Consider the following 9849-nt stretch of genomic DNA (forward strand, 5'->3'; position numbering starts at 1 on the left):
AGATCAAACCCGCATTTTTAGAATTTAACGGGTTAATGAGAGCATGTGAGCCTAGAAAATGTTAAAAATAATTCTAATTATGGGGTTGAGTTGATTGAACTGAGGAAAAATGTGATTTAAGGGTTTTGAGTTTCAAATGTCGTGAGCATGAATTAAAGGTTGTTAGCGGGTCTATCAGTAAGCTAGGTAAAGGGAATAAATTATAACAATTATTTTTGAAATTACTAGTTGAGTAAATATGTGAAAATGAAATTATGATATTTTCCCTGTGAATATTGTATTGTGAATACTAGATGAAATTGTGTGGCATGAGGAATGTAAATATTATTTTATATATATACTGAAATGTTTTATGCAGAAAAAAAATAAGGGAAACCCAGTTATGTTTATATATTGAATTGTGATGATATGAGATTTGAAATAATGAAAATGATGAATTGTCATATACCAATGTGTATTTTACTTGAAAGGGATGGAATATGAAATGTATGTATAGAAACGTTTTTTTATGATAAACGAGAAAATAAGAAATATTGATATGTTTTATCGAAAAATGTTGAAATACGTGAAATGAGATATATAATATCATGAGAATGACATGTGTACTGAAATGATAAGAATGAGATAGAAAATGATGAGAATATTACTGATGTGATGAGATGAACGAATATACTGAAATGTGAATACTGAATTGTGAATATTGAAATTTGAATATGGAAATTTATGTTATGAAGTTTGTACTAATGTCGATGGAGGAGGTATGCTCAGTACGAAAATTGTGTTTCGAAGTTTGTACTGATGCCTGTGGGGGAGGTATGCTCAGTACGAAAATTATGTTATGAAGTTTGTACTGAAGCCGGTGGGGGATATATGCTCAGTACGAAAATTGTGTTATGAAGTTTTTACTAATGGTGGTAGGGGAGGTATGCTTAGTACGGAAATTGGATTATGAAGTTTGTACTGATGTCGATAGGGAGGAATGCTCGGTATGGAAAGTAAGTAGGCATTGAGAGTTGAAATTATGTAAAACGTTAATGAGGAATAAAAGAGTGAGAATTTAATTACATAAATAATTAGGACGAAATAGAACTCTCCCTTGATGGCTTACTAAGTAAGGTGAGTGTCTTGATAAGCATCAATTATAGCTGCACCCGAACTATTCGGGCGAGGTTACAAACGAAATCAGAGCAGAGGGGCATTACATGTATGGGCGTGTAATCTCCCCTATCCTCAAGAACTTTCGCTGATAAATATTGGTTGCGTGTGTATGAGTTTGAGAAATGGAATTGAAGCTTATAAAAGATTATGTTATATATCTATATGATTATGAGTTCATATCTACATATCTTCTCAGATGATATAATCACTTGAGTGAGTATACTATTTCATAACTAAACTCATACTGTCACATACTGTAAATAATTTATTCCAACTTATCAAGAGGTGTGTTACTAAAAATATCTAAACATTTCAGGAAACTGTGACAGTCCAGTAGATAAAGCTCCGAGATAGAGGGGAGCTGATACCCTAGTAGACGGGGTAAGTGTTTTGTGTTGGGGATATATTTGTGTAATCCCCTAGGGTACGTTATGGATTTTTGGGATATGTATGGATGTATAGAACTCTGGTTATTTGTATTATGGATAGTTTGTAAATACAGACTTCCGCTGTTAGGTTTGTTTGTATGAGATAGACAGTTTACCCAGTACCCATTTCAGGTCAGGTTATGTTAGAATGGTATCAGAGTTTTTGACATGGCAAATGTTTGATTAATATTTATTATTTATTGGAGACGAAAATGAAAAAAAAAATGGTATGAAAATCGGGGCGTCACATGCATGCATTAGAATATTTTACAAAAATTCATGTTTTTCTTTAATACAATTTAAAAAAAAAGAAGAAGATAAATACATGACAAAAAGAGAGAAAAAAAAAGGGGGGGGGGTCTTCAGCAGCTTTGGCTTCGTTGGGTCAGCCTCCCAATTTCCTGCACTTGCCCAGACACACACACACACACAAAACCCTAAGTTAGTGGCAGACCATCAAAAGGCGCAAATTTTGAGCATGTTTTACATTTGAGTCTATAATGGACCTGGGTTTCATTAAAAACCCAAATTTTGGGTCTATGTTGCACCCAGGGCCACTGTGGGTCTGTTTCAGCATTAAGCCCATGCTGGGCTTGTTCGAGATTGGAGGCTCATAGTGGGCCTTGGCCTAGATTAAGCCCTAGCCGCATAAGGGTTTAAATAAGTATTATATTAATTATTTTGAAAAAAAAAAGAAGAAGAAGAAGAAGTAAGAATCATGTTTAAGGTAGCTCACTATAGCCTGCTCCCTCTTCTCTCCCCTTCAAAACAAAATTTAATGTTTCCCATCCACTCCCCCCTTTGTAGTCATATAAATGAACAGGCTCTTCTTGGCCCCTACCCCTTCCCTCAATAATTGAAGGGCCAATCAAGGCCCTTCCCTCCCTTCTTTTACCTATAAATAACAACCCTCATAAAAGAGAGGGGCGCCGAAATTTGAACTTTCATACATAAGTGAGAGACCCTAAGAGTGAAGATAAAGAGAGTGAGGCTAGAGATATAGAGGAAAAGGCATAACTCTACCGAAAAAAGAGTAAGGAAAAGCATAGGCTTCTTAGGGCTAGAGGAAAAGCAAAGTTGTTGAGGGAAGAGAAAGAAGTAGATAAGGAAAGAATGAGTAGAAAATGAAAAAAAAAAAAAAAAGAAGCAAAGGAGAAAAAAAAAAAAAAGCTGGATCAAAGGAGGAGGAGTTAGGACTGAACATAAGTTCCCCCCCCCCCCCTCCCCAATCTTTCTCTGGATTATTAAGATGTTTTTTTTTTTTTTTTTTACTGGTTTCTCCTTATCATGCCCTAGTCTTACTTTATTTATGAGAACCCCAAATCCCCATCACATAACCTAAGTGTCTCTCCCCAAGGCCCTGTCAAAATTATCAAGAAGTAGCCAAAATAAACAAATAAAAACTCTTAGACAAAGCCCAATAGTGTAGCGACCTCAATTTTTCCTTAACATAAAATGAACATAATAAATAAATGGTCAACTCGAACCAGCGAATAACAGGGACACCTGTCAATCACAGCGAAAACCTAAGCAGCAGTAAAATAAAATCTCAATCACTCAACCATGAAACATAATACCAGAATTATTTACATTCCCAAAATACTGTATTTATTTACAGTCTTCCAAAAAGACAAAATAACACTAGGATCGTACAACAAAAATCTCCTGATCCTAGTTCAATGCTTACCCTTCAGATAGGGAAGCTAAACCCACTCAACGGTGGCCCTGACCCGCCTGTCCCTCTGGGTTTCCTGAAAATCATTTAATATTCGGGGGTGAGATACTTCTCAGTAAGGGAAAATAAACTAAATACAACTGTGTGGTAACATGAACATTTAATGCAATTATACATATACAGTATATTGCGTGCATCTGTAAACATTCATCATAAAATACTATATTCTCATAAACTTTCATATTTATTAATAAAACATAACATACATAAACATTTATTATAACTGATAATACTGAAAATATACTCACAATGAATAGCTAATTGGTGTCATGTATTACCCCCCATGACGGGTTGTGCAGCCCAAAGGCGGGACCCGACAATGGTTGGCCGACCACTGCCAAGTCAAATATGTCTCTAAGTACGATGAGCCCGCCACACCCTGGTTCGGACTGCCAAGTGGACGTCCACACTCTACTGAAAGCCACATCGACTATCCATCTCTCATTCCCTCGTGGGATGGTTAGCAATAATCTGATCATAATCATCTGATCTATAAGCTACGGTACCGAGCTCTTGGAACTGAACTAAACCAACATCTAGATTCTGATAACATATAATACATGATGTAATAGTGGCTTCATGCTGATCATTTTCATAAATACGACCTCGCGCCGAAATCATAAATATGGCCTTGCGTCAAAAACATAAATATGGCCTCGTACCGAAAACATAAATACGGTCTCGTGCCGATAACATAAATACGACCTCGTGTTGATAACGTAAACACGGCCTTGTGCCGATAACATAAACACGGTCTCGTTCTGATAACATAAATATGGCCTCATGCCAGAATCATTTCAGGTATATACATTCTGAAAATAAATCATTTATCATATATTCGTCAAAATCATCACAACATAACTCATCTTTTCATAATACTTGAAAAACATGCTTTACTCGTAAAATCGTTCTTATTATATTACATTTCACATAAAATAATATTCATGCCACACATGTGTTGTTTAAAGTCATACTTTATATTCTCAAATCTTGATTTTCTGGCATCTCGTACATACATATACATTTTATCATCATAGCAGTATTTTCCCAATCATACATTTCATTCGTAATAAACAAATATAACATATGCTTTTATGAAAATAGATTTACTCATAATTAATAACAATTTGCATGGAAAATAATTGCTTTAATTTATTCCCTTACTTGGCTACTGAGAAAGCCCCTAAAATATCCTAACTTGACTCCCGTAGGATTTCCCGATCAATACCCTAAAACTGAAAATCCCTAGTATTAAACCTCAGTATTTTCATACGTACATCATTTCCTATAACTATCACAATACCAAATTTGACTTAAAAAACTTTACCTCAACTCAGGGATGATTTCCAACTTCGTTTCCCCAACGATCCGCTTCGGCAAACTTATAGAGAACTTCGCTAGGAGCATCATGGTAGCCTTAAATCTTCGATCCGGCGATTGGCGGGGCCAAAATCGAAGAGAGAGAAAGAGAGAGCCGAAGAGGAGACAGAGGAAGAAGAGTTGGCTTCTTTTGTAAGTTAAAAATCGGATTTTTCATATTTATAGAGCAGAGGATTCGTCGACGAGCCATGTCATTCGTCGACGAGTCCTTCACAAATTTCATCGATGAAATTCAGTCGGCTCAAAACCCCCCTCTTGGTATTTTCTCGTCGACGAATCCTTGTATTCGTCGACGAATTTTCTACTAAACTCATCGACGAACCCCTATATTCGTCGACGAATCCAGACAATCTATTTAAAATTATTTTATCCCCTAAATGCAATGTCGTCCATGAATGCGTAGCGTTCGTCGACAAAGTCTACGGCCTCCAATAGAAATTCAGTAAAGTTCTTGATCAGACCCCAAACCCAAGGCAGAAACTAAACTCAAAACTCGAAACCCCCAGGTTGGAGCCAAAAATCCCCAAGCAGACTCGAAGATTAGAACCTAAAACCTATCCCAAAATCCTTTAGAATCCTTAGAATCTTAGAACCCAAATTTGTGCTCCAAAATCCTCAAATAGAGCTCCAAAAATTGGAGCAAAAACCTTACAAAGTTTCACAAATTCCCCAAAATAGACCCGATCCCAAATACTCTAACTCGAATATCCTTACCCAAATACTCAAATTCAGGTCAACTTGACCGGAATCCGAGTCAACCTAACCCAGGTCTAACTCAATTACCCAACCCAGGTCAACCTTAACCTGGGTCAACTGACAAAACCATCTAGACCTAAGCCCATCCCCCATAGCCTAACCTACCTTAGACTTGGCCTAGCCTATGACCAACTTAAAACCCCAATTAACAACCTAAGCCCAATCCCAACCCATATCCTAAACCTACCTAGCCTAAACCCAAAAACACCTATAAGCTCAAACACACATGATCCATTTAGGCCTGACCCACCAACCCAAGCCTATAGCCCCCATCCTAGCTGACCTAAGCCCACTACCCAAATAACCCAGGCCCCAATATTTGCGGCCCAAACTCAAACCCTAAACATAAAGCCCAATTGGGTCATGCTATACCTAAGCCCAAAACCCTTACGACCTAATTGGGCCTCACCCACCAACCCAAACCCTAACTGACCCAACCAAGCCAAGCTAGGCTTGGCCCAACCTAACACCAAATTAAAAAACAACTAGCTCAAACTAGGCCTAGCCTAAATTAACCCAAACCTAACCTTGACCTTGACCTAACCTAGCCCAACCCTAAACCAAACCTTACCTAAGCCACCAACCTGACCCGCCTTAAACCTAACCTAACCCGACCTAATCGAATCCTTACCTTAACTTAACCTAGGTTAATACCAAGGTTAATTAAGACCCTAGCTTTCCCCTAGTTTGGATCTTATGAAAATCCTAGAAAACATTTAGAAAAACATCAAAATATCTTAGAAAATCACAAAAAGAATAGGAAAATATAAAGATCAGGGAGAAAAGAGATTTATCTGAGGGGAAGCTCTAGATTTGGCCTTGAATTTGGTTAAGGAGGCTAGGTAGAGAGCTCAAAGCTTTCTACCTTTGAGGTTTTCTAACCATCCCAGAGACAAAAACAAATAGAGGGGGTTAGAAGGAGAGTTAGGGAAAGATTATAAAGGAGAAATTGAATCGAGTGAGAGAAAAAGTAGGTTCTTATCTAGGGTTTGCAATGGTGTGGCTAAGATGAGAGAGTAAGAGCCGAGAAAGAAGAGAGGGATGAGAAAGAGATAGATGAGTGAGGAGGGAGATGAGAGAAAGAACAAAGGTAAGAGAAAGGACTGTAGTGAGAGAAAGGGCCGAGAAAGGAGTGAGAGAGAGAGAGAGAGAGAGACAGAGTAAAGGAAAGAGAGGTGAATACGGATGAGAGAGAAAAAGAGAGAGAGCAAAATGGAGATTAGAGAGGCAATAGAGAGAAGAAGAAGAAGAAGAAGAAGAATTGAGAACAAAAGAAAAAGAAAAGGAAAGGAAAAAAGGTTTTAATTCAAAAAACAAAAGTAGTCGTAGTGGGCCTATCACACATTGGAGAATGGCACATCTTGGACCACATCTGTTGGGTGTCGTTTCCCACCTCCCTTCTCCTTGAACTGAGTCAACCTAGGATTGGCTTGTTGACCTACCCCAATTTTACTTAATTGAGCTTCCCTGAACCACCACTTTTTAAAATTAGTAACAAAATTAGAAAATTATTTTTAAGTCATTTTAAACTCAAGAAAAAATGAGAAAAATCACACATAATTAGGAAAAATAAATAAATGAATTACTTGAGTCCTTTGGACTCAGGGACAAAAATGGAAAAAAAATATCAAAAATAAATAAATTTGAAAGGAATTCCCTAAAAATTGAGAAAATTTGTAGAAAAATATTGAAAAATTCTAGAAAACTCAAGATTTTTTTTTTTGAAAAAAAAAAATTTGGAATGTTTTTGGAGTTCATTTTCACTTAAATTTGATGCATTGCATGATCGTTTTACCTATTTCATATTTGTATGTATCATGTTTTGTGTGCATGTGTGCAACCCGATAATAAAACAAATGGTAAAGAGGTGTTTTAGACCTCACATATAATAGTTTTGAGAGGGTTTATCTAATATTACCTCCAAAGTAAGACCCCCCTCCCTTGGAGGTCTTATTAGATGTTCCTAAAATCTCACTTGATTTTGCATTATTTCTTAAAATTTCAATGTATGCTGGATTGTTTAGGAGTTAATTAAGGATCATTTGATTCGATTTGAGCTAATTCATGGTTTCTCCGTTCGTAGAACGAGTGCATAGAAGGTATTAATATCTTTCCCTCACATAACTGTACTTTCAATCCCAACTCTAGTAAGAGTAGACTAAAACTACTGGTTCCTTGACCTTAGAATTAATTTAGAGACCAATTAACGAGTAGTAATTAGGTGAACTAACTGTACCTAGATAAATAATAAGTTAGTAGTGACTTTGTTGAACCATCAATACTATCATCACCCCTCGCCGTTCTAAACTCTTCTCAGGGACACTGTAACATGCATGCTACTCGTAGCAAACTATTTTAATTCTTCTTTCTAAATTCCTAATATGCCATCAATTGATCAATATTTATTTTAGGAAAGGAAAATATGACAAATGCAATAGTAAAACTTATAATATTTAGTTTCCTATCAGAATAGTAAAACTCTTCTCATCCCAACTTTAAAGTAGGAAGACAAATTTTCATTTAAAAAAATAAAATTTATAATATTGTTTTGCTTTTTGTTTATTAAACGTCAAAAAAAGCTTGCAACATGTGATCATAATTATATTGCTATTTGCATATGCAATTAACAAAGTAACTATCATTTCTTTTGTATGAACCTCTAATTTTAAAAGAATCTTTAAGATACACGCACATACATATGCTATTAATTAAAAAAAAATCTTGATTATTTTTAATCCAATGTACAAAATAAAAATAAAAAATTACACTCACATGTTCATGTTCAACTTAAATATTCAACATAAGAGTATATAAAAATATATGTTTGATCAGCATGATGATTGTGCCCCAGCTGGAAGAAATCTATTTTAATTATGTACTTCTAAATGCCTAACATATGATAAATTATAGGATACGTTTCTTTAAGAAAAACGACAAAGGAGATAAATACGCACAATAATAAACTATTAAAACTTAATTTCCTATAAAAACTGTAAAAATGTTTTCATTCTTATTGTGAATTATGACTAACATACTGAGTGGATAACATGCACAAAGGGAAAGCATGAAGGGAATCAAGTAGCAGCAGGGGAAACCGTTGACGGTTTGGCTCTAATCGTCGACGGTTTGGAACCGTAGACAATTTGGAGTAGGATTTTCAGACAATTGCATTTTGTTTGAAACCGTCAACGATTTGGCTCGGGACACCTAGCGCAGATTTCAAATTTTGAGCAATGGACATTAATATGGTTGAGATTTGGAGGGAAAACCTTCGAGAACTCTATTTATGTCTTATTGCATTTATTTAGAGTAAGATGGTTGTAAGAAAAGAGAGGATTGTATTGTTCTTATAATTTACACAAGAAGATAGTGAATTCTTGTCGTTTGCTCCCATGGATGTAGGCATATATTGTTGAACCACGTAATTCCTTATGTCTTTGTGATTGTTATTGCTTTCATTTATTTGCTGTGGTTGTGAAATATTCTGTATTTTCACCATTAGAGTGTTGCAATGTGTGTTTGATTCTTTACGTATAAATATACATTTCTGCTATGCATATTTGGGGGTTTTATACAACAAATTCAACTTGTATCTAACAAGATTAACTTTTTTTGAGAAAAAAGTAAAAGTTGCATTGTTTTTATTTTTTGTTTCATTGAAGTTCGAGATTGTTGGATATGTGGCTTATATTGAGTGGAATGCATTCACCAGGAAGGGGTTGCAGGAAGAAACCGTTGACTATTGGGTCGATGGTATGATTAACGGTTTCTATCAACAGTTTGCTCGGTGCAGATCACCGATTTTAAATCAGAAGATCAGTAGATTGAGAGATTTCAGAATACTTTCCTCTAGGAATTGCTACAAGATTGTTTTAGATACAGTCTAAGTATTCTGTATGTATAGGGTTGATATATAAACTATATATATAACCCTTGATGTAAGGTTGACGATTTGATAGTGAAAATCAGTCCTTTGCTCTTATAGAGGTAGGCACATTGTCGAACCACGTAATTTCTTGTGTCATGTGTTCTTATTGTTTTATTTTATTCTTTTTGATTGATTATTTTCGTATGTTCAGCATTGGTTGCTTGTTCCAAATTCGATTTGTTGGCTTCTACTGCGCATTGGCTCTGCACAACAAAGGCATATTACAATATGTAACTATAATTGTTGTTTACATGGTTAGCATTACTAAAATTGATTGCATTTTTTTTAATCTTTTCTATGAAATCAAATTCTAATAAAAGAATGTCTTTAGATATAAACACATGTATGCATGTACGCGTACCCATACACGTATACAAATATTGCTAATATGAAGAATTCTAGACAATTTTCAATCATTTTTTCAAACCAAATATTCCCAAAAAAATATCTTCAGCATCGGCATG

This window comes from Malania oleifera, chromosome 7 (genome assembly GCF_029873635.1).
Source record: "Malania oleifera isolate guangnan ecotype guangnan chromosome 7, ASM2987363v1, whole genome shotgun sequence".
NCBI classification, from domain to species: domain Eukaryota; kingdom Viridiplantae; phylum Streptophyta; class Magnoliopsida; order Santalales; family Ximeniaceae; genus Malania; species Malania oleifera.